At 48.2% G+C, this 25,545-nt stretch overlaps 1 long non-coding RNA gene across 1 annotated transcript; it reads left to right on the top strand.

Annotated features, from left to right (window-relative positions):
* Nucleotides 1-2,246: 2,246 nt before the first annotated feature.
* Nucleotides 2,247-10,272, top strand: LOC104672256. The gene is made up of 3 exons (XR_749374.2): nt 2,247-2,269; nt 3,242-3,416; nt 10,028-10,272. It is a non-coding gene; the product is annotated as an uncharacterized LOC104672256 (long non-coding RNA).
* Nucleotides 10,273-25,545: the final 15,273 nt, after the last annotated feature.

Genomic DNA, 25,545 nt, shown 5'->3' with positions numbered 1-25,545 from the left:
GGCAAAAAGGCATGTAAAAATATTATCAACATTATTAACAATTAGGGAAATGCAAATCGAACGAAAATGAGACATCATTGCACAGCATTCAGAATTGCTAAAATTAAAAAAAAGAAGAAGAAAAAACAGTGACACCACCAAATGTTTCAAAGATGTGGAAAAGCTAAATTTCTCACACATAGCCAGTGAGAATGTAAAAATGGTACAATCATTCTGAAAGACAGTTTTGTAGTTTCTCTTTTTATTTTTTTAATATTTATTTATTTATTTATTTTTTGAGATAGAGTCTCGCTCTGTCACCCAGGCTGGAGTGCAGTGGCGTGATCTCGGCTCACTGCAAGCTCCACCTCCCGGGTTCACACCATTCTCCTGCCTCAGCCTCCCGAGTAGCTGGGACTACAGGTGCCCACCACCACACCCAGCTAATTTTTTGTGTTTTTAGTAGAGATGGGGTTTCACCGTGTTAGCCAGGATAGTCTCGATCTCCTGACCTCGTGATCCACCCTCCTTGACCTCCCAAAGTGCTAGGATTACAGGCGTGAGCCACCGCGTCCTACTGGCAGTTTTGTAGTTTGTTAGGGAAACGTGTGCCAATCTAAATAACAGAGAGGCTCTTTAAAGAAAAATGGTATCATTCAGGAATAGGACATAGCAGTGGGAAACATATGCCATAGCAAACAATGTGTGTACTCAAGGAGGTCAAAGAAGACAAAAGTTTTTAAAGGAAAATTGAGGAAGATGACATAATTGTCTTGAGATAATTATCCTTGGCTACAGGTATCAAAAACAAGACAGACTCCAGTCCAAGGTTGGACAGGCAGTTGCATGGCGGGTGTTCTTCTAGGAATGTGTGTGTGTGTGTGTGTGTGTGTGTGTGTGTGTGTGTGTGTTGTGTGTGTGGGGGGGGGGGTTGCAATGGCCTTTGTGCAAGGTTCTGTTTTTTGCCATTTTTTGTGATAGTTCTTTCTACTAGTCATTTATACATGAGAATCCTCCCTCCAAGGCCTTTTCTGGCTGTATTTGTCAGGGCTTATTTGTTTGAACACAAGTGACTCCATTTTGACTCTGACAGCTTTCACACATGCGACCACCACTTGACCCAGCAATTGCACTGTATGCCTGGGTCATTTTCCCAAAAAAATAAAAATGTCTATTCGTAGCAGCTTTGGCATAACAGCCAAAAACCAGAAACCAACCAGATGTCCTTCAATAGGTGAATGATTAAACAAACGGGTCTGTCTACATCATGGAATACTGTTCAGCAATAAAAAGGAAAGAACTATTGATCCATGCAGCCACATCAGTGAGCCTCCCAAGAATTATGTTGAGTGAAAAAAAACAATTTCACAAAGTTACATGCTGTATGATTACATTTATATATTAAATTATAGAAACTGAGAACAGATTGGTGGTTGCCAAGGGCTCAGGAGGAGTGTGGGCGGGAGGAAGTGGGTGTGGACATCAAATGGTGACAGGGAGATTCTTGTCCATGGAAAGTTCTGAGCCTGGACTGTGTCAGTGTCAGGTTCCTGTCTGTTACATTGTACTACAGTGTTGCAAGATGTTACCATTGAGGGAAACTGGAGTATGTGGGGTCTTGCTTCATTATTTCCTACAAAGCAGGGGAGACTTCTAAGTTCTTGAAATTGCTTAAATAATTGAAAAGACAAAGAACAACGTGGAAGCTAGACGTGTTTCCTCATTTTGAAAGAAAGTAGAATTAAGTCAGTTATTGATACTTTTATTTCATATATGTCCATACATAATACATACATCATAGCAGATAGAAAATGTTTTGTGTTTGCCCTAATTGGAGCATGGAATAAATAGAAGCTGCTTATCTTTCAAAGTCGAAACTTCTGTGAGCAACATAACATTTGGCAGTTCCTGCAGTTGGTTCCATTAATTTTTGTATTAACGTCTTGTTAGACGTTAATACAAAAGAGAACAAGACGTTCTCTTCTTGTCTTGTTCACCTGGAAGGAGCCAAAAGAAAGGCAGAAAAACTGTACTAGTAAAGGAAGATACATCCAAAAAGGAATACAGAAGACTTGCAAGGATGTTGCCAGGAAATCTAAGCAGCAGACTGGCCTGAGATGTGTAAAAGTGTGATCGAGTAAGCACGGGCCTTGCAGTGTTTATATTTAGAATAAGCGGAGCAGGAGGGCAGCCAGGCCCGGGTGCCTGATGGAAGCTTTGTGAAGTCACTCGTGGAGGGACGGTGGGAGCTTCCAGCCCCACTGCCTGTGGCTTCCACATTCTTCAGCAGGTGAGAAGTTGTGTGTTCTGCTTGCCCAGGAACAGTGCTCTTAGTCGGAGTGCTGAGATAATTTGGGCAGGGATCATCATCAATTACTCTGTTGTCACTTCCCTTTGTCTCTGATACTACAGCTGCTGGTTCCTCCGAGCCAAGCCTTCATGCCCACTCTAAGCGCCCCTACATTCCATAAAAAGCAGGACAAGTCTCCCTGGCACGTATCAGTTTACGGAGTGAAAACATTTGTTTGGTTGGCTGCTTTTGTTCATGTCTGGAAACAAATTTTTTTGTTCTCCAGGCTGTGAGCAGGCTGTGTTGCTGAACACATTCTGGTCACTATAAAGTGGTGATCACAATAGCTGTTTCAGTGTGCGGTCTGCAAAGACAGCCAGGAACTCTCCCACAGCACCTAGTTCTGAAGAGGATGTGGCGTTCCATTCCTCTCTCTTCCTTGTCTAGACTACAAGACGCTTGATCGTAAAGGTCACGTTTAAAGTCACATTTGTGTCTAGTACCTGGCAGCACAGTGTCTTCAAGGGATAACTGAGGTCCCTGAGCTATGCTTGGTGAGGTTGAGGACACACACACACACACACACATACAGAGAGAGAGAGGAAAACATACACACAAAAAACACACTCACACATGTGCACAAAAACAAAAGAGAAAACACACAGAGACAGGAAACAGACAGGAAGCACACACAGAGGAAACACACAGAAAACACACTCACACACTCACAGGAAACACACAAAGACACACACTCACACACACACACGTAGCTGGAGATGAGCACAATATCATCTCCTATTTCAAAAAGGACGGCCCTTGTCAGCAGCTCTGGGCCACATTCCAGGGTCAGGTGAAATGGCCAGCCCTCCGTACCCCAACTCCAAGCGCAGAGATGCTCCGTAAGAGAACACACCCCACTAAACATGGTGCTACAAGACTCATGCTAAAATCTATGTGTACATATTTCTCCAGGTCCCTCATAAGATCGATACAAGCAACATGGAGAAATGTTGGCCTGCTGGAAGTAGAAGTGCAGAGACTCCCTCCTGTGAGAGAATAAGGCATGGAGGATTCGCAGAACTGTATCCTCAGAGGTCTCATAATGATACCATCTTTTATTCCTTTAACAGCCTCATCAGTGCCCTGAGTGAAGGTGTGTCCATGTCTTCAAGGAAATCCAGGGGAACAGAATTCCACTGTGATGTGTTTCCCGACTTGAAATTCATCACGGTTACGTTTTAATCCTTGGGCAACCAGAGACCATCAGCATCATAGTGATGCAAGTGGTACTTTAGTTACGATCCCCATTGCTAAGAAAAGTACCAAGAAAAAAAAATTAGGTTAAGTGAGAGACTTTGTTTCTGCAAATAGTAGAGCAGTTTGCAAGCCAGGGAGACACAGTCATTGGTACAAAACAAAGATGCCAAGAGAGAGGCTGTCTTTTGTAGAAACGGTTTCCTCCCAGGCTCCCATCTTGTTCCACTACATAAGTAAAGGATGCAGGCTTGTTTGGATTGTATTGGCTTGTTTGGATTACATTGGTTGATAAGATTGATGTAGACCAAGCATCCTGGTCCACTATGTAAAGAGGGGATGGAGGCTTGTTTTATTTCATTGGTTGATCAGACTGACGTAGGCCAAGGTCTGTTGTGTAGGATCAGAAGGAGAAGTGGGAGTTCCCATCCGCCATCAGTTCAGGCACCGTGAACAGGAACAGGCAACTCTGAGGTTCTCAAGATGGCACAAACATGTGTTTTCTGCCAGGAACGCAGAATAATACACATGTGACCTGCAGTCAGCCGACAGTCCAGGTGCCTCCACCTTGAATTTAGGCCGGTCAGCCACTTGGGCCCCATCTTGAGGGGCCGGCTCCTTCGGGTTCACACTGTGGACCTCAGAAGGGAAGCGTGTGTCGTAGACACCGGGACGTTGTGTTACAGTGGGAAAACAGCACCACAAAGGCATATACCTCCTCTAACTGAAAAGGTCCCACACGCAAAGACACGGAGCTCCAGTCATGTGAGAGCACATTCAGTTTGGGGAAACCTTTTTTGGTCTCTTCCCATTCTCTCTCCAACAAGACACATTCTGTGCATTCTGAAGAGATGGAAAATCTTGCACTAGCCAGTCCCGTGGTGTGCGTTGGTAACTCTCCAAATTTACAGCGTGTCGGTCTCATCTTCATAGTTTGTTAAAAATAAATGTCCTCAACTCACCCCCACCCCAAAATTCTGATTCAGTAGCTCTGGAATGGGGCCCAGGAATCTGCATTGAAGACTGTCTTGCAAGACACCCCCAGGATCTGAATTTGGCGGCCTCTGCACTGCGCTGAGAGGGAGGACTCTGCCATTCAGAAGCCTCCTGTTAGGGGCTGTGTTAGGGGTCATGGGGTCCCAGGGAGGCTCCAGTATGGTTCCTCCACCCTGGCAAGGCTCTCTCCACTGGCAATGGACAACGCGCTCCCAGAGTGACCACAATCACTGTGGAGCTTCGTCAGTCTCTTTGGTTTGTTTGTTTCTGAGACAGAGTCTCACTCTGTCACCCAGGCTGGAGTACAGTGGCGCAATCTCGGCTCACTGCAACCTCCACCTCTTGGGTTCCAATGATTCTCCTGCCTCAGCCTCCTGAGTAGCTGGGATTACAGGCATGTGCCACCACGCACAGCTAAATTTTGTATTTTTAGTAGAGACTAGGTTTCACCATGTTGGCCAGGCTAGTCTCAAACTCCCGGCCTCAGGTGATCCGTCTGCCTTAGCCTCCCAAAGTGTTGGGTTTATAGGCATGGGCCACTGAGCCTGACTGGAGGTTCATCTGTCTTTTAAGCCTGCTTTAATAACGTCCAAAGAATACATATTTTCTTTAACATTCGTAGATTGTTTCTTCCCCTTTAAGTTTGAGAAACAGCTCATTTGGACATGGGTGTGATCAGAAGGATACATATGAGCCAAAATATATTAGCACGTTTCATTTCCTGAGGACTTCCGCCATTAATAATGTCGGAATAAATGTCATTTCACTTTATGCCTTCTTTTAACATTTGGTCAAAGTAAGCTGCCCATGCTTTCTTTCCAAAATGCTTGGTCCTAGTTGTTAGAATACGTCCATACCACTCTGTGAGCTTCACGAATCAGTGAGAATTCAGCTAGTCATTAAAAAGGCATACAGAGTTTTAAAACCTCGTAGGCTTCTGACAAATGCATTTCACTCTGAGCACTTAAGAATTTCCATGGAGTTGATGAAAAACGTGCCAGGCATTCGAATGAAGGGGGCGCAGCCTCTTTCCTTGCGTCTGCACGAAGGGGAGGAGCTCTCGTTATCCTGTACACATGACTCAGCAAGGTCTGCAGGTATTCCCAGGCCCAGGTGAGGACAGAAGCGTGACGACAGCACTCAGAGGACAGGAGAACGCTGGTTCCTGTGCAACCTTAACATTGTTGCAAAAGAAACCCCACACGGTTTTACAGTCAACCTAATAGGTGCCCCTTATTGAAAGAAAGATTGGGATCTGCTGATGGGGACTGCCAGCTTGGGTGGGGCGACCACCACGGCAGTTCCATTTGGGTTAATTATGTGTGGTTTGCCCCCAAATAGAGTGCTCCCTGGTGGAGTTTGAGATGGTGGGTGGCCATCTCCCCAGCAGACCTAGGAGCTGTTTCCCAGGGGTCCTGGGCAAAGCAGTTGAGTGCTCTGCCCTGCAAGGGGTCCTGTGGCTTGCGTGCATTTACAAGGTGCCAGGTGGCCATATCTGCAACTCAGGCATGGTCTTGTTGAGTCCCCTGACTCAGTGCTCTAGCCTCAGTTGCCTGAGGGCCTGGACTCCACTCCTGAGTGGACAGAAGGATCTCTGTGCTGCAGGAGGCCCACGCCATCTGCCTTGCCTTGCCCCATAGGAAAGGTGTGACTTGCTGAACCTGGGGCCCCCCAGGAAGAATCCTCTCTTGGTTTCTTCTCTTCTGTCGTCGGGGCCTACCCCATTTCTGCAATAACTGCCTGCCTCCCGTCACACACTGTTGCGTGCCTTGCCTCTTGCTGCCTGAGGGGAGCTGGAATAGAAACCCCCTTGCTTCCTGTGGGTTTGGAGACAACCTCAGAAGATGAATTGTGTAGGCCCCTGAAGTTGCTCCTGAGAGCCCTGAGGCCAGGTGTGTCAGTAGCTTCCCAGGCTGTCTGCACAGCCCAGCACTTGTTTCTGAACTCCGGGCTTCAGCCCTTTCTTTGAATGGCATGGATGGCCCTGAAAAGATAGAGGTATAAAGCATAATGCCAGAGGAAAGGGTTTTTCCAGAACATTGAGGTCCAAAGATCTCAATGAGAGACAAGGACCATGTGAGGCCATAGCAAGAAGGTGGCTGTCTGCAAGCCAGAAGGAGAGACCTCACCAGAACTCAAACCCACCAGTCTCCATCTCAGACTTCCCAGCCTCCAGAACTGTGGGAAAATAAACTTATGTTGTTTAAGCACTCAGCCCATGGCATTTTATGGCAGCCACAGCAGATTACTATCCCTGTGGTTTCTTAAGCTCATAAAACATTTTCTGTTCACCAAAGGTCAGCTGGAAACTGTTTGTGGGAGAAAGCAGGAGGTGTGTGGGGTGGAGTGCTGGCACAGAGCTCGGCCGGGCTGATGGGCAGCTCTTTTACTTAAATGTGACTCTTACTGCAGTTGAAGACCTAGTTTGAAAATGTCCTAAATCTTTTCTGGCAGCTGCAATTTTTGTTCTTTGCATGTGGTTGGGAGGTGTGATGTGACTGCTTGCTTGCAGCAGTTTCGGATGCGTGAAGGAGAAGGAGGCAGAGGAAATGGATGCATGTTCAGTGCGTGCACAAAAGCTGCATATGCTTGAGAACCATCACACCATAAACTCTGTTTCCTGCTTCAGGCCTAAGCTATGTTTGCCAGTGTCAAGGACAAGACACACAACTTGATTTTGTGGAAGACATTTTCCTTTATTTAAAATAAATGGCTCTTTCTTGTTACGGCCTAAGAAGTAAAATGAAAAGTAGCCTGCAGAGATGAAGTAGGTTGGCTGGTGCTATTGAGTTGGCAATTGTTCCCCATCCAGCCTGGCTGGTGGGAAAGGTCCATCCTACCCTGGAGCTAACCCCAAGCCCTGGGCCTCCCTGAACTTCTGGGAACAATGGTCCTGGGGCTGCCTACTGCATGTGGGCCCCTGGACTGGGGTGGCTGGGCAGGGAAGAGGGGCTGGGAGATGCCAAAGGACCCACATTCCTAATGCCAGAAAACACTAAGTAAAATAGGGTTAGACAGGAGTGAAGTGAAGCTCAGGCTCCAGCACATTTAAGAATATTTGTAGTAATATAGAAGATGTTTATGCTACCATGTTAAGTACAAATGCACTTACAGGTATCTATAAAGTATAGTGTCTGTGTGTGTGTGTGTGTATGCTTAGGAAGACATTTTAAAAACAAAATAAAATACAAATTAACTCAGGCCCAGAACTAGAAGAACAGTTAAGAGAGGCTGGGACTGCTATGTCAAAAGTTAATCTTGATGTCCTAAGGGGCTCTTGTACCCTTGGATTTAAACGAGGTTGTGCTGGGAGGAGCTAGCAGGAGGAGTCTACAGTGCAGACGTCTTTCTGCAAGCAGAGGCCAGCCCTCGACAAGGGTTTGGTTCAGGACTGGCCACTGAGGTGCTGAGCACCTGGGCTTTTCCTCCTGGCAGACAGTGATCTGAGAGAGGCTGAGATTGGTTTCTAGACTATTCCTGATGCTCTAGAGTTAGTGAATTTCTTCACTCCTGATGTGAGGCCTCTTTCCTTCATATACGTATAGGGAAGCTAAGACGAGGTGTCTTTTCAAAGGCCAGGGAGGGGATCTCTGACCTTTTTAAATATTTAATTTTTATTCTAACTTTTTAAATTATGCAGGAAAAGAAATGCACAAATACACAATTCTTTTTCTTTTTCTTTTCTTTTTTGTTTTTGAGACAGGGTCTCACTCTGTTGCCCAGGCTGGAGTGCAATGGCATGATCTCAGCTCACTGCAACCTCCACCTCCCAGGTTCAAGCAATTCTCCTGCCTCAACCTCCCAAGTAGCTGGGATTACAGTCTCCCATCATCATGCCTGCCTAATTTTTTGCATTTTTAGTAGAGATGGGGTTTCACTATGCACCAAGCTAGTCTGGAGCTCCTGACCTCAGGTGATCCACCTGCCTCAGCCTCCCAAAGTGCTGGTATTACAGGCATGAGCCAACACGCTTGGCCAAATAAACAATTCTGTCCCCCAGATTCTCAGACAGAAGAGCAGATCTCAAGAAGAGCTTCCAGTGAAACCCCACCTGACCCTCACAACCTGGTGAGCAGCACCAGGCAGCCTTCAGAGATTGCCGGGCCCTGGTCTCCAGTCCTCTCTTTCTTGCTACCCCCTTCTCTGTCTCCACCCCTCTGCTTTCTCTGAGCATGGGAATAGCCAAGTAGAGCCACAGTTCTGGGCAGAGCTGCCCCAAAGGCTGTTACTCCCCAGGAAGAGCTGGCAGGCTGGCCAGGTAAACACTAACGCAGGTAGTGTTGGCATCACTGACCATGGTTTTGCATCACAAGGAGACAGAAACACCAGAGACCATTTAGTGAGTTTATCAATGGACCAATCCACTGTGCCTACCGTGGACCACACACATTTCACCTGTTCACCAAGAGAAGGTTGGTCAACTTGTACCTTACAGAATGGCCGACACAAGCCAAACATTAGAATATAAATGATGAATGAAATATTTGACTGTGTCTATACTGAAAAAAGAAAATGTGAAGGACTTCTCAAACTGAAAACAGAAAACCAGCTCTTTGCTCACGTTCCAAGCATGAGCAGAGGCCACAGTGGACCTCGAACGAAGGCCACGTTTTCACGTTTTGCGATTTCTCTGGCCTATAATCTAAGAGAAAAGGCAAAGGGGGTAGTTGAAAAAAAGACGCTCAGAACTTTGATATTATGCTGCTTGTTGCACAACATTACCTGCTTCAAAAGAAAAAGAACATGCAACATTCCTTTTGTGTGTCTGCCTGTAATCACTGAAATGAGTCTTTCTCTGAAAGGCATTTAACAGCTTTCACCATGTTACATAAACCAGTGATAGGAGCTGCCAGGAATTTGCTTTGGGTTGGTGAACTACCTTCTACCGAGTTAAACATGTTTGGTCATTGTGCATGTCTGCTGTCTCCACTCTATTTTAATCTTCTGAGGTTTCTGTATTATTTTGTTTTCAGTTATTATCTCTTTTTTCAAAAGCTAAAGATACGGAAACTAGTTGAGAAGGCTTTCTGGGTATCAAATTGTCTCTTACCAAGTATGCCGATGACTTCTGTGTCAATGGATTTCAAACACACGGCCCACATTTCCCTTAACAACTCATGACTTCTGAAATGCAGGGGAAAGAGGCTTTGCAAAGTCGTGCTTTTCTGAACCCCTTGCCAGAGACCAAATGCACTTTGATTTCCACATGACGTTTCCCCCAAATAGCTGATGTGACATGTCAAAAATCAGTTATTAAGAATAAGTGCACACTGACATAAATACATATAGATACATATCTACAAGTGGGTGTTTATTTTTAAAGCTAGATTGTAATAGAGAGTTGATGCTGAGATTTCAAGATACAATTCAGGAAATATGGAATTGGTAATAAAATGGTATAAAGCAAACACTATTAGAACTACAGCAGTTCAGAACTTCTTAATGGAGAATCATGTTAATTCCATTTCTTTCTTTTCCTTTTTCTTTTTTTAACATGCTCATGAGAAGATGTGGTGACTCTCGTCAGGACAGCATTCTCCATTCTGGCTGTGGGTGACGGCCTGAGCCCCGGTGGAGTATTCCTGCTGGCCTCAGACGGCCCTCCCAGCTAAAACCTGGGGCCAGCCTGTCCGCAATCTGAAATGCCCTCCAGATTATTCCAAATGTGCATGTTAATGACCATCAGATCTGAGAGCTGGTGGAGAAGTTAAGATAAATAGAGAAAATCCTGACCGTGTTTGCTTTGGACCACACGAGACTCAAATTATTTTGAGGCTTTAAGGATGATGCATGCAGGGCACTCAAGGACGGCTTCAGCAGCAGATGCTTGGCCTCTTACTTCTTTGGGCTAAAAGCTCTGAAATTTGAGAAGCCGCTGCTGTGCCTGCAAAAAGCACTGAAACTGGACTGAAAGAGACACAGGGAAACCCACGGAAGCTGCTGAAAAGTGTGACTAGGGGGCGTCCTCTGGAGGGCTTCTCTGGGGGGCTTCTCTGGGGGGCGTCCTCTGGGGGGCTTCTCTTGGAGGCGTCCTCTGGGGGGCGTCCTCTAGGGGGCGTCCTCTGGGGGGCTTCTCTGGGGGGCTTCTCTGGGGGGCATCCTCTGGGGGGCGTCCTCTGGGGGACAAAGCAGTGAATAAACCGCAGAACTTGAGGGTTCGTCAGCAAGGCAAAGCCCCTGATCCCACGTCTCCCTCTTACACCCGCACATGGAGAGGGGGATGCAGAGGGGAGCACACACGCTCTTCAAGATAAATTAGCAGTAGAAGCCAATTATTATCTATGAAAGAAAACATAGTCTCCTACTAAGTCAATCCTGAGGCAAAGATTGGCACTCCTACCTCCATGCCTGGCCTCCAAGCTGTGAGGGAAGGATCACGTTTAGTTTTCATCAAAACCATTTGAGGAATAAAAACATGTTCCTTTCATTTGAAAATGAAGTAGCTAATATTGGTGGTGGCGCTTACAGTGGGGTCTCTTGTGAGTTCATGTGAGGCCAAGAGTAAAGAGAGGAGACTTTCTTTGCCGTGGAGCATCTGCCTACTTTTACATTATTAATTGAATTAATACCCTGAGCCTTAAGTACCTGGATACTTTGTACGTGAAAGGCCAAAGAAGGGATCAGAGCCACTAGAGATGAACCAATCATTAAAAGCGGTAGGAAGCGAGGACCGACTGAGAGTGGCAGCCCTCACGATGGGTGCCACAGGACAGCATTGCGCATGGGCCATCTCACGCTGTCTCCCAGGCTCCTCTCTCCTGCTCCCTAATATTTTTAAGCACCAATGCAGATAATTTAGCTCTTCTGAAAACCCAAGTCTAACTTAATTACAGTTCTGCTAAAGGGGGAAAAATGATATTAGATGCCCAAGCTAAAATAAAATGAACTCCACTTTTTTCTTTCTTTATTAGATTTTAATGGTATTATTATAATAATTAAGCTTTTCATTAATTTTTCCATGCTTATTGAGTCATAGTTCCCTGCAGATTTGAATCATATTTAACGTGTAATTATGGCGGTCCATTTTCAGAAGAAAATGTGAATGTGGGGATGTGGGAATCCACCTGGGCTTCCTAAATTAAAAAAGGCAGCAAGGGGCCAGCTCGGCAGGTGTGTCGGGCCAGACAGGGCAGTGGAGCCAGTGTCATACGCTCTGAGGGTAGCGGGGAGTTGCCCGCTCCAGCTTGGATTCACCGTGTTGTGCCTGATTCAAGTCAGCTCTGGAGGCCTCGAAGATGAGTGGGTGAAACACGCCAGTGTGTGTTTGCTTCCGGCATCTGGGGGGATTCAAGGTGGAACAAAGCAGTGGGCAGGTCCCGACTCTCCTGTTAGACTTCAGGCACCAGGCGCTCTCTGTAAAGGTGTCTGGGGACTCCATCTCCATGCAGATCACTTGGAGACAAGAAGGCCAACAAAGTCCACACGCAATTTCAAACAACTCAGCTGACATACTAATCCATTGTTTTACCTCCTATTCAATGAGGGATGAAGACTGTTCACCGCTTGACATGGGAAGTTTAGTCATGAGACAGGTTTATCTAATAGCAAGCCTCAGATCCCCTGTTCCTCCAGCTGAAGGAAAGAGGGGAATGAGGACAGGAGTGGAGGCTGGGGTGAGTGAGCGCAGAGCCCCCGGAGGGAACATGGGGGGTGAGCATGAAAGGCTGCCTGCTTAGGAGCAGGGGAGTTCCCCACGTGCAGGGAAACTTCCGGAAGAAAGTCCTAGAGGCCCTTCCACTGCCCGGGGGAGGGAAGGAGAGACAGAAAAGCCTGAGAGAGAGGCAGAGGGACAGAGATAGAGAGAAGGGGAGCGAGTGTGAGAGAGAGACAGAAAGGAGACAGAGACAGACAGAGAAGGGGAGTGAGAGAAGGAAGAGGGAGAGACAGGGAAAGGAAGGAGACAGACAGGAGAGAGAGATGGGAGAATCTAAGGGACGAGAAGAGCGAAGGAGATGGGAAAGTCTGGGATCCCAGGGTAACAAACACAGACTTTTTGGCATTACACAGAATCGTTTAAAATACGAGCTTTTCCACGGAAGCTGGCCCACCTTGGGTAAAGTACTTACCCTCTTTTAAGCTAGTTTCTCCTCTATAAAATCATACCGGCCCAAGCACGACTGTTTTGAGGAGCCGCCCAGGGAGCCACGGTGGGGTGAGCTGCTGACGGCTGTGCCTGTCCTCTTGCAGGTCCCAGAAATGCGGGGAGAAAGCCTCGGATACACCTTGCCCCTGAGGTCTGCCTGGGGAGGTGCCATTCCAAGCTCTCAGTCCCCAGGGACTCGGAGCAGCCTGGCCCTCTGCTCTCTGCAGCAGGTTCCTACATCAGTGCTGTGTCCTGCAGACACTTGGGGAGTGCCTTCCATGCAGGGCAGCCACAGCCGGACCATGCACCCGGCCTCAACACCCAACCAGGATGCGGGGCCCACGGGGACTCCACCTTCCCCCTGGATGGCAGGCACGTGCTTGGCAGCCTGCGAACCTCTGCAGTGGGCCCAGGGGCAACACCAGAGCTGCATTTATTTCTCCAAGACCCATCACGTAACTCATGTGAGTCCTCCAGGAGCGAACTCCTGCGGTGGCATCTTCTCTTCTTCCCCCGTGGGGAGCTGCCTTCTGAGACACACAGTGAATGACGGACCTCAGCCTCCAGGGCTATTGTTCTGATGCCACTGGGCACTGGGCCCCGGCCACAGCCCAGACAGCTGTGTCAGGAAGTCACCCCTCCCCGTCAGGGGATGAAACCAGAGCACAGAGATACCAGGTGAGTTTGCCCAAAACCACCCCAGCGCCCTGGCCCTCAGAGCCAAGTTCTCTGCATGAGGTTAGATCTGAGAGCAGAAAGATCGCCAGTGACAGACTCTTGCCCAGGACACTTGACATGGCCAGACCCTAAGCCTAACACCCTCCCTGCTGGTCCTGAGCATGGTGGGCAGAACACGGCCACATGGGAGGGCAGCTGTTGTCAGGGAACAGGCACACCACACAGGCCAGGCGGCCACCAGGGTGGGATGGGGCTCTGCGTCTGCTCCCCCAGTCAGTGCTGTGGGTCTGCAGAGTTCCCACACAAAACCATCCCTGCCGATGAGACACAGACTCTGGAGCACCTTTATCCATTCAGTGGAAGCACGGTATCTGCCTCAGTTTCCTTATTTATAAGCTAGAACTCACATGCCTGCCTTTTGGGATTGTTTAGAAACTGAAACGAGAACATAGAACAGACAGCAAGGGATTCCTCACCTCACCTGGGCACACCTTCTCTTCCTTCCATGCCCTAGAAGAGCTGCAAACAGCCCCAGGCAGAAGAGGTGATGGCGTGGAACTGCGGCTCAGGGCAGTGCTGGAGGAAGCACTTGCACCCTGTTTTGTGGAATATGGTGTACAGGGGGCCGGACTTGTGGGAAGAGGTCACTCCCTGATCCTGGGATGAAACCTGGCCAGGGCACTTAGAAGCCCTCAGTGCCCGCCTCATGTGGAGGGTGTGGAACTGAGACCAGGCCCTGGCAGCCGCCTTCACGCTGGCCTGTGCTCACATCACCCCCAGCCCGTGGGGATGCTGCTGGGGCTCAGCCAGCTCCCCGCACTGCTGGAGTGGAAGAAGAAAGGAGACCCCAGCCCAGCCAGCATTGTGGTAGCCTCTAGCCTCAGCCTGGACAACCTGCCAGCATCTGCCTCCGAATCTGCAGTCCCTGAAGCCAGTGATGTGTGTCCCAGGGTCAAGCCACCCACTGGAGAAAAGTTAAACCTAAGGAAGAAGCACAGGCCCCTGGGATTTAAGCCAATGAATTTATTCTTTTGCAATGAAACAAAATTTTTTATCATTAAAAAATGTGATAAACATGACTAAAATTTTGACACTGCCGAAAGTACACTGTGTGTGTCTTGACCTTCTGTTCGGTTGCGCTTAGAGCGTGAGTCCCCAAAGGCAACTGAGCAGAATCATGGTCTGTGCTGGGCAGGTGTGAGGAGTGACTGCAGGGACTGGGCGGGCCTAGGACAGGTAGGCAGTGTCATGCAAAGGCAGGGACGGCGGCAGGCAGCGAGCAAGGCCCACGCGGCCACCTGTGCGTTTTCTGCATCTTATCTGTTAGGAAATACGAGTGCTTTCTGGAACAGGAAGCATAAATCCCCATAGGATTGTGGATGTCCAAGCATTTGGGTTTCTCGAAGCTGATTTTCACTTTGCAGAATGTGCATTGGAGCTCACTTGAATGCAAGTGTCCTTCCTCATTATAGACAAGCACATTTCCATGTCTTTGCAAATGTGTGGGTGTGTGTGCCCAGGCCAGGCCTGTGTGTGTTGATTGCGTGTGTGTGTCTGGTCAGGGATGTCTGTGTGGCCTGGGTATCCAGGCACCAGTTGCGGAAATGGATCTGAAGCCCCTCCAGAGGTGGGTCCAGCCAGCCCACCCTGTGCTATTTGCTTGGTGTGTCTGTGTCAGGGCAGCAACTTGGCTCCTCTCTGCCCTCTTGGTTTCCTGGCCCCATCCCCTTTGCAGCTCGGCCCTCAGGATGGCCCTTTCTGGAGTGTTGGAAAGATGTACTGGCTTCCTGGCCCAGTGCCTATTGTTTCCCTGGCTGTGGACGTGGTGATCTTGTGTTTCCCTCATTCCCTCCCACAGATCAGCCTCTGGTGCTATGCATTGCCTCCTGGATGCCCTCCAGGGAACAAACCCTGGCTTCATCCAACAGTGTGGGCTCTGGTCCTAGGACATGTCCATCATGGGCAATCTTGCCATTGCTGTGTGGTCCAGGGTTTTCAGACTCTGCAGGCTCTGGATGAAGAATCTTCCTGCCTTGTCCAGCCTCTGGGGCCCTAGTGCTCTTGGGCATGGGGTCATATCATTCCAACCCCCGCCTCCATCCTCGTGCAGCCTCCTCCCTGTGTGTCTCTCCAAGGGCAGTTGCTGCTGGATTTATGACCCATCCTAAATTTGGATGATCTCATTTGGACATCTTTAACTTAATTTTGAGGACCTTTTTCCAAGTAAGGCCACATTCTCAGCCTCTGGGGGTTAAGATGCGGACACATCTCTTTGGGACCACAGTTGAGCCCACTGTAGGAGGCATCCCCTGTCTCTCCTATACCCCCGTCACATCGGAACTAAACGTAACCTTAGAAAGTAACTGTTAGGATGCAGCTGGGGAGAGACAAGACAGGAAGTGGAGCAGGCATGCAAGAGGGAGAGGCCCTCAGATACGGCGCCGCACGCTCCCCAGAGCTCCTGCTCTTCAGACCAGGCCCTGCACGCACCCCAGAGCTCCTGCTGCTGCCGTGCTCCCTGCTTCTGCCCGTGCGCCACACCTCTGAGGAAGACAGCAGCAGGCTGGGTGGGCGGGTGCAAGCAGTGTAGTTTGCCAGATGCATCCAGGGTGGGTTTCTGTAATGCGGACACGGGAAGGCAATGGAGGCATTGCTCGTGCACACACATGGACTGGGCTCCAGGCCCAGAGACCAGTGTGGCTGGGGCGACTCAGGGAAGGGGCTCACTGCGAGGGGGGTCATGGAAAGCCCTGCAGACCACCGTGGGAACACAGGTGTCGACCGTGAGTGTGGCGGTAACCACGATGCCATGTGGGCTGGGAGGGGGAGCATCAGGCCCATCACCTCACGGGAGGGACCTGGGCGAGGCTGAGAGGAGCAGGGTGACTGAAAGCTGTCCACGATCACCCGGAAAGGGCCACAAGAAGAATGACTCAGGCCTTGCCACAGATGCCAGAGGATTCCATCCAGCCGCTGCACTAAAATCAGTGTGGTACTGGTCAGGGAATGGTCAGTGGAAAATGCAGGTCCTAGAAGCCGGAGGTGTGTGATCCGCTGATTACAGAGTAAGGATGGTTCTGACGGTGTCAGTGAAGGGGCTTCCTCTTCCACCAATGCAGCTGCACCACTCTCATTTAGAAGGAAAGAAAGTCACACTCCTACCTTCCACCACCAATAGGAGTAAAATGCAGACAGATGAAAGACTTACTGGAGAAAGATAAAATAATAAGCTCACTGCAGACACTCCTGGGAGTCCACACATATACCACGGGCTGCTGGCTGATGGGGAGCTCTGGAGCTGTAAAGGAGATGCCTTTGACCTCACACACATCAAAATCACTTCATATGGTGAAAATGCAACAAAACGTCAATAGACAAGCAAGAGATTTGGAAAAAGAGTACATGTGGCAGGTCCAAAGAGAAAAGCCACTACACAGAGGAAGAGGTAGCTCAGAGATGAGCAGGTGCAATGGCTGACAGGGCAAGAAACAGTGCTCAGACTGTGGAAGGAGGGATGTGCAAGTGAAGGTCATGATGGCAAAAGTCGAAATCAGCAATGACACTCTGCAGCCTCTGAGAGGTAAGAGGAAGAGCACTCACACCGAGGGTGGAGATGCAAAGATCAACAACCTCTGTGAAAAACAAAATCTATTACAATTAGGGAAGCACGTACACTTTGACCCAGTCATCTGACCCTTGGGAATCAATCTCCTACCCCTAAAAGTCCCAGCATTTGCAAAGTCGCAAGGGGCAATGTTGTCCACAGCTGCAAAAAGCCAGCAGCAGGGCGAGAAGCCACTCCGGTAATCCTGGTTCATTCCCACAGTGAAATACTAGGTAGCACGGAGAAGAACCAAGAAAGCTGCCTCACAGAGAAAGATCCTGGAAGTGTCTTTAAGAAGTAAAAGATGTGTAGAAATATGATTGTTCTTGTGCGAAATCACAGAAGGGGTGAGAGAAAAGAAAACTCTGCCTGGACTGAACAAAAAGGAATGTGTGAGCGGTCTTTTTAAATCTCAGAATTTGCATATTTGTATGATTGCATTTAGTCACACGCATTTGCATAAAATGCATGTGTGTTTATACCTGAGTGGGCGTTCTTTACGTGCTTCCCTGGACTTAACACTCAGCTCTGTTTTGATTGAAATTTACATTTCCTTTCTTTACCAATTGTTGCCTGAAGCATCCCATGTCCAATGTGCTAGTTAATGAAATGGAGGCATTTGGAGGCTGCCCTAACCCTAACCCGACCTCTGGCTCAATGAGCTAAAACGTGCCCCGGAGGAAAGGTGAATACTGAGGGATGGCATGATGGGGAAACCTGTCGTATCCAAAACTGCCTTCCCTGAGAGCTCCTCTCCTCATGGGAGATCCACCTGTGGTCTGGGGATTGTGGGGTTCATCCCTTTTGAGGACTGAGAAGAGAAGAGGTGTGATTGATAATTATGCAACAATAGGCCTTCGAATGTAAAAGCTCGCAGACACAGGCCCCCTAACCAATGGGACAAGGACTCCTTAGACCGGACATTCATGAGGCTCCTCTGAACCTTCTTCTCCATGAGGGCTTGTCCTTGGTCAGCTGAGCCCAGTGTTAGCAAAACTCCTAAGCCAGCCTAGGAAGGATCCCCCACCGTGACATCCGGCCAGACCTTTCCTCCTGCACTCTTGGTATCTGGCCAAATTCTTCCTGGTAGTTTTCCAGCTCCCTTCCACTCTCACCCCACTATACATCTCTGCTGGCCCTTCTTTTATTTAAGTTGAATTCAGCCCCTCTCTCCTGTAGCAAGTCTTGAGTAAAGTCTTCTTTCTGTTTCTAACATCCATTAGAATAATTTCTCTGTAACAAATTTGAAGTGGTGCTTTTCTCATGCGAATTTGCTTTCAAAGCTCCAGTCCTCCCCAGCTGGATTCTGAAGCCTCAGAACTGTCCCTTGACAGGACCTAGGGAAAAGGGAGGCACATAACATCCTGGGCGCTGGGTGGAAAGCACCCCACAGATGGCCCTGCAACAGGCACCACGGACCATCCGTGGCACAGGGAGGTTGGCTGCCTGAAGAGGTCAGGAAAACGTCTGTGAACCCTGAAGGAGCCAGTCCCTCAAGACAGATCTCGAGTTGCAACTGGTCCTAAATTCAAATAGAACCCAGAGGCCAGCGGCTGACGCGAGGCCGCATGGGTGCTCAGTGTTCTAACTCTGTTCCTGTTCAAGTGTCTGAATTGATGTTTGCCTGCAAAACCCATTTCACCTCCTGGACCTAACGGAAGACTGTGACCTGAGTGGACCAATCAGAACTGAGCACGTTTGCATCTCTCATTTGCATAGTGGACCAGGGTGGAAACCTCGGTGGGAACTTTCTCTGTAAAAGATATTCCCCCCTCTTTGTTCTCTCAGAGCACACCTTTGTTTTGAACCAAGGTTGTATCTCCTCAGTGTGCCATCTGTTTGCTGGAATAAAATCTCTTTCCTTTTTTTTTTTTTTTTTTTTGAGACGGAGTCTCGCTCTGTCACCCAGACTGGAGTGCAGTGGCGCCATCTCCACTCACTCCAAGCTCTGCCTCCCAGGTTCAAGCCATTCTCCTTCCTCAGCCTCCTGTGTAGCTGGGACTACAGGCGCCCGCCACTGTGCCCGGCTAATTTTTGTATTTTTTTTAGTAGAAACGGGGTTTCACCGTGTTAGCCAGGATGGTCTCGATCTCCTGACCTCGTGATCTGCCCGTCTCGGCCTCCCAAAGTGCTGGGATTACAGGTGTGAGCCACCGTGCCCGGCCCTCTTTCCTTTTTTAAAAAGAAAATCCTTTTCAGTAAGTAGATTTGTTAACATTTCCAAACTCCAGTGGTGCTGGGTGCACTGGTGCCACCTCTGATGTAGCACACAGGGGCCCTGCAAACTCCCATCCCTGGATGTTCAAGGAGAGCCTTTGCTGAGAGAATGAACTTCTTACTGTCATAAATTTAGTAAGTTTGAGAAAAAAATTCTGGTCTTGTCATTTTCCCAAGCGATGCTGTATTGTTTTATAGTGTGCATGTTGTGGACTGTAGAATAATATCCCTGGAGTGTCAGCTGGCCAGGGATGGACACAGGGCAACCTTGAGTCACAGCTCCTACAAGGTGAAACCCCTGATTGAAAATGGATTTACTCAGAGAGGCCTGGAAAGGTAACACGAGAGGGGCCCTTTGAATATTACCATATAAATGAAACCCACGTCTGAGTTGATAAAATGTTTGAAAAATGCTTTTTTCTAAGGAATGGTTTGTAAGTTGTTTTATTTATTGAATCCTCACCTGAATATTCAGAGTATCTTATTTTGGAAGATGTGTGATGTAACCAAGCACAGCACGCAGAGGGCACATGCACGATAATTAATACCTGTGGAAGACAGGCTGCAGGAGGCTTCCAACGCAGAACAGGAAATGCACATTCTAATTTAATTTTAATGTAAAAAAATTCCTACGAGTATCACAGAATGTATTTGTTGACATTTAAAGTGCAACAATTTACACACAAAATAAACCAGTATTTGTCCCTTCGTAGGAAAGTGAAAATGGCAGCAACTCCTGCCGTCTCTTCCGTCAGTGAACAAAGACACAGATACATAACCCTTTGTGGGGATCCATCTCCTCGCCTTTGCCTTGGCAGGACTCTGTCTGGGTGTCTGTGGATGGTGACTGTGCCAGGCAGGTGACAGGAGAGCGCTGTGCCCTAACATGGCCTCAAAAAGGAAAACCGAGGCTGAGGGAGGAAGCACCTTCCGCAGACATCCACCGAAATCCATTTCCCCCATTAACACCAGCAGCCACAATCCTTCACAAATCAGTAATTTAAATGACCTCGAAGATGCATACGGACAGCAATACTCTGTAGACGTATTTTCACACTCAGCCTCAGTGTTGGTTCAAGGTACAGCCACAAAGGAAGATTCCAGTTTCAAGGTGGGACCATCTCTGCCTCCTCCTACTTTCTGGAAAGCACATCACGTGCCCTTTAACCCACTTCCCCTGCTACCCTGACGCATCCTTAGGCCAATTCCAGAAAGGTTTTGTGTAAGGAGAAATGTCACAAATGAGTCATTGAAGAATACGCACCACTCAGCATGTAAGGCCTCATTTTTCTGTAAGGAAACCTGACATCATTATTTTACCTTCAGGGTTCTCAAGAAGAAAACATCCCCATACAGGACCCACCTCCGACTCCAAATTCCCAAGGCTCCGGAGCTTTCTTCTTGGCAACCTCTCACGTCTGCGGATGCCCCCAGAGGTAGCTCTGGCCCAAAGGTGGTCCCGGGTTCCGCAGCTGTGGCCTCTAAAGGTGCCTGCCTGGAGACTAAGAGGAGAATCACTGAAGCGATGCTCATCCACGCAGGAAAAGGAGTTGGCAAGCAGAAGCACACTGCCTTGAGCTGGGGCTCGCGGCAGCAAATGCCCTTTTTTTTAAAAAAAAGAAAAATATATTTTATTTTAGTTTCAAGGGTACATGTGCAGGTTGCATGTGGTAGGGGTTTGTTGTTCAGATTATTTCATCATCCTGGTAATAAGCATGGTACCTGATAGGTATTTCTTTTCATCTTCATCCTCCCCTCATCCTCCACCCTCAAGTAGACCTGGGTGTCTGTTGTTCCTCTCTTTGTGTCTGTGAGTGCTCAATATTTAGATCCACTTATAGCTGAGAACTTGCAGTCTTTGGTTTTCTGTTCTTGAATTAGTTTGCATAGGTTAATGGCCTCCAGCTCCAACCATGTTGCTGCAAAGGATGTGATCTCACTCTTTTTTGTGGCCACAGATTATTCCATGAGGTATATGTACCACATTTTTTTCTCCAGCCTACTATTGATGGAAATCTGAATTGATTCTGTGTCTTCATTATTGTGAATAGAGCTGTGATGAACAGATGTGTGCATGTATCTTTATGGTAGAACAATGTATATCCCTTTGGGTATATAACAAATCATGGGAGAGTTGGGTCTAATGATAGTTTCCTCGTAAGTTCTTTGAGAAATCTCCAAATTGCCTTCCACAGTTGTTGAACCGAATTGTCTTCTCAACAGCAGTGTATAAGTGCTCTGTTTTCTCCTCAACCTTGCCAATATCTGTTACTGTTTTACTTTTTAATGATAACCATTCTGACTGCTGTGAGATGGTATCTCATTGTAGTTTTGGTTGCATTCCTCTAATGACGAATGATGTAGAGCATTTACTCATATGCTTGTTGGCTGTGTGTATGCCTTCTTTTGAAAAGTGTCTGTTCATGTCTTTTGCCCACATTTTAATGGGGTTGGTTGGTTTTTGCTTGTTAATTTGTTTAAGTTTCTTATAAATTCTAGATATTAGACCTTTGCGGATACATAATTTACAAATATTTTCTCCCTGGTGTCTGTTTGTTGATAGTTTCTTTTGCTCTGCAGAAGCTCTTTAGTTTAATTAGGGGACCCCTCATTTGTCAATTTTTGCTTTTATTGCCATTGTTCTTGGATCTTTGTCATGAAGTCTTTGCCAGGCCTACATCCAGAATCATATTTCCTAGGTTTTCTTCTAGAATTTTTATAGGTTTTGGTCTTACATTTAAGTCTTTAATTCATCTTGAATTTATTTTTGTATATGGTGGAAGGAAGGGGCCCAGTTTCAATCTTCTGTGTATGGCTAGCCAATTATCCCAGAACTATTTATGGAATTATGAAAAACTATTCTAAAATTCAGATGGAACCAAAAAAGAGCCTAAATACCCAAAGCAATCCTAAGCCAAAGGAACAAACCTGGAGCTATCACACACTTGACTGACTTCAAACTATACTACAAAGCTACAGTAAACAAAACTTGACAGTACTGGTATCAAAACAGGCACGTTGACCAATGGAACATGATCAAGAGCCTAGAAATAAAGCCACACATCTACAGCCATGTGAGTTTCGACAAAGCTGACAAAGACACACAATGTCCTCTGTTTTAATGTCTGTCTTCCTTTGCCAGTCAAGAGCATGTGAGGCAGAGACGTGGCCTCAGGAGTCTGCACCAACCATGAGCTGAGTGTCCAGGTCCTATCCAGTGACCAAAGGGACTTTGACCTGCTCTCCCCATGAGACTCATGGCCCAGGGCAGGGAATTACACACAAGAAAGAAGAGAAGGCTCAGTTCCATTTGTTCGTGATGACCTGCTTTTAATAACAAACTTAACAGACAAATGCCAACTTGATCAGGACAGAATTAAGGGCTCTAGAGGCAGATATGCCTGAGCCTACATGGAGGATGTCCATCCTACTACGTGACCAGGGGCCAGTGGCCCTGAGATAAGCATTGCTGCTCCCTAAACACCCTAATATTTTAGGGCCCATGAGGTGAGACACCCCTGAGACCACATGAGATGGAGTGAGACAGCTCCCAGACTAGTGTCCCTAGTGTCCATGCTCAGGACAGACTCAGCTCCCAGCCCAGCATCCATGCTCAGGACAGACTCGGCTCCCAGACTAGCGTCCATGCTCAGGACAGACTTGGCTCCCAGCCCAGCATCCATGCTCATGACAGACTCGGCTCCCAGACTAGCGTCCATGCTCAGGACAGACTTGGCTCCCAGCCCAGCGTCCATGCTCAGGACAGACTCGGTTCCCGGCCCAGCGTCCATGCTCATGACAGACACAGGCCAACTCCGGCCCAGGCCCCATGCTCGGGACAGACACAGGCTGACTCTGGCACTCCACACCTTCCTGGTGCTCAGGCTGCCCCTGCATGAAGTGCCAGGCCTGCCTGCGGCTCCTTCTGCCATGCAGGAAACCATGACTTTGGCTGCATCTCTGGGGTTGCCCAGGTGTTGAGCCACCTTCTGGGAATTGGTGTGGGGATGTCAGGAGTCTGGTGTCACCTCCTCGGGGGCTGACTCATACCTATTAGGAAAATCACAAGGAGGAAGAGAGCTCAGCCTCTCTCACCCTCATGCAGTAGGCGGGTCTCTCCGCACTGAGGCCAAGCTGGACAGGAAAATCACAGACCCCAGAGCTGCCTCGCTGTGAAGCTGAGAACCAGTGTGGAGCCAAGGAAGTTCCCACAGAGAAAGGAAGATGGGCTGGCTGAAGGCGTGTGCACTGGGCAGCCTCAACCTCAGCCGGGTGGTCAGGAGCTGGGCGGAACAGCAGTCTCTGGGAGCTTCACGTGCTCATGGATCCCATATGATGTTCTGACAAAGAGCATCCAGCCCGAGCCCCAAAGAGGAGCCTGCTCTTCGGGCTGCACACCCCAGGAGTGCCTGCTGACATCTGCAGAGTACACACCTTTCTTCCTTGATCCCTTGTATTTCCCTATGAAAGAAAAGAAAAGAAGAAAAAGGAAAAGGAAAGGAAAGGAAGAAGAGTGGAAGAGAGAAAGAGAGAAAGAAAGAAAGAAGGAAGGAAGGAAGGAAGGAAGGAAGGAAGGAAGGAAGGAAGGAAGGAAGGAAGGAAGGAAGGAAGAAGGAAGGAAAGAAGGAAGGAAGGGAGGCTCACACCTGTAATCCCAGCACTTTGGGAGGCCGATGTGGGCAGATCACCTGAGGTCAGGAGTTTGAGACCAGCCTGGCCAACATGGTGAAACCCTGTCTCTACTAAAGGTACAAAAATCAGCCAGCATGGTGGCAAGGCACCTGTAATCCCAGCTACCCAGGAGGCTGAGGCAGGAGAATCCCTTGAACCTAGGAGGTGGAGGTTGCAGTGAGCCGAGATCACACCACTGTACTCCTGCCTGGGTGACAAGAGTGAGACTCTGTCTGAAAAACAAAAAAGAAAAGAAAAGAAAAAGAATAAAAAGGACCTAGGACTGCAGGGGCAGGGAGATGCAAGGATCCTCCACTTCAGCCTTCTGTGTCTCCATTATTCACTCAACCAATGTGAGGCGGCCTGTCCCGGAACTCTCGGTAGGACTCCATGGGCCAACACAGACATGCTCTGTTGTTCCACAATAGACTCACTGCACTGCTACTGAAGGTCCCTGTGCCCTCAATTAGCCGAGGCATCGTCCCCAGCAGCAGTTTCATCATCTGTAACGTGAGCTCTGGAACCAGATTAAAGTTCTCAAACCTCAGTGTGTCTTAGCAGCACCCAGAAAGCCAGACACAGAACAGCCGGGGTGAGGTGGTCCTTGGAAACTGTGAGGCCCAAAACACACCTGGGAATTCACAGACAAGGTGTCTCTCCCTCCTTCCACTCTGCCTGCTGGGACTCCGAGAAGATCTCCATTTGTAAGGCATATGCACATTTCTTTATGCCACGAATGTCTTTGGAGTTCACAGAGAATAGATTCCAAAGCTTTTCTATAATCTTTTATTTTTATTTTTATTTTTATTTTTTTATTTTTTGAGACAGGGTCTTGCTGTGCCTCCCAAGCTGGAGGGCAGTGGTGCAATCTCGGTTCACTACAACCTCCATCTCCTAGGCTCCGGTAATCCTCCCACCTCAGCCTCTTGAGTGACTGGGACTACAGGTGCACATCAACATGCCCAGCAAACTTTTGTATTTTTTGTAGAGAGGGGATTTCACCATGTTGCCCAGGCTGGTTTCAAACTCCTGAACTCAAACAATCTGCCCACTCGGTCTCCCAATATGCTCTTCTTTTAAATGTCTCAGGACCGGGAAACCTTGGGGCCAGCCTTATTGGAAGGCATCCAGCTTGCTTGGGTACCTTGGGGTCGGTGGCGGTCAGGCACCAAGAGGAAGGCAGAGCGTGGACCATCTCCCCAGCCCAGGCCATGTGGTTTCTGCCACTAAATCCCCCAGTTGCAGTAGGCAATTTTCTGAAGCTATACTTGGCAGGTTTGGCAAACCAATATTTATGTTTGGAAACAAACAAACAAAAAACATTGCACAGAGTTCAGATGTCTTCTTCAAATCTCATGTTGAGATGTGGTCCCCAGCATTGGCGTGGGTTCTGGTGGGAGGCGTTTGGATGGTAGGGGTGGATCCCACGTGGCTTGGTGCCGTCCTGGTGATGGTGAGTTCACCCGAGATCTGGTTGTTTAAAGGTGTATAGCACCTCCTCCTCCACCCACGTACTCCCCGCTCTCGCCACGTGACTGCCTGCTCCCCCTTCGCCTTCCGCCATGAGTAAAATCTCCCCAAGGCCTCCTCAGAAGCAGAGAAGATGTCAGCACCATGCTTCTTGTACAGTCCTCAAAACCACATGCCAATTAAACCTTTTTTCTTTATAAATTACCCAGTCTCAGGTATTCCTTTATGTGCAAGAATGTCCTATCACACCACCCAAGGTATAAATAAAAATACAAGACACAATGAGTTTTCCTCCTGGGACAG

This window comes from Rhinopithecus roxellana, chromosome 3, assembly GCF_007565055.1.
Source record: "Rhinopithecus roxellana isolate Shanxi Qingling chromosome 3, ASM756505v1, whole genome shotgun sequence".
Lineage (NCBI taxonomy): Eukaryota > Metazoa > Chordata > Mammalia > Primates > Cercopithecidae > Rhinopithecus > Rhinopithecus roxellana.
Note: the sequence above shows the minus strand (reverse complement) of the source record. Positions and strands in the feature narration are given on the sequence as shown.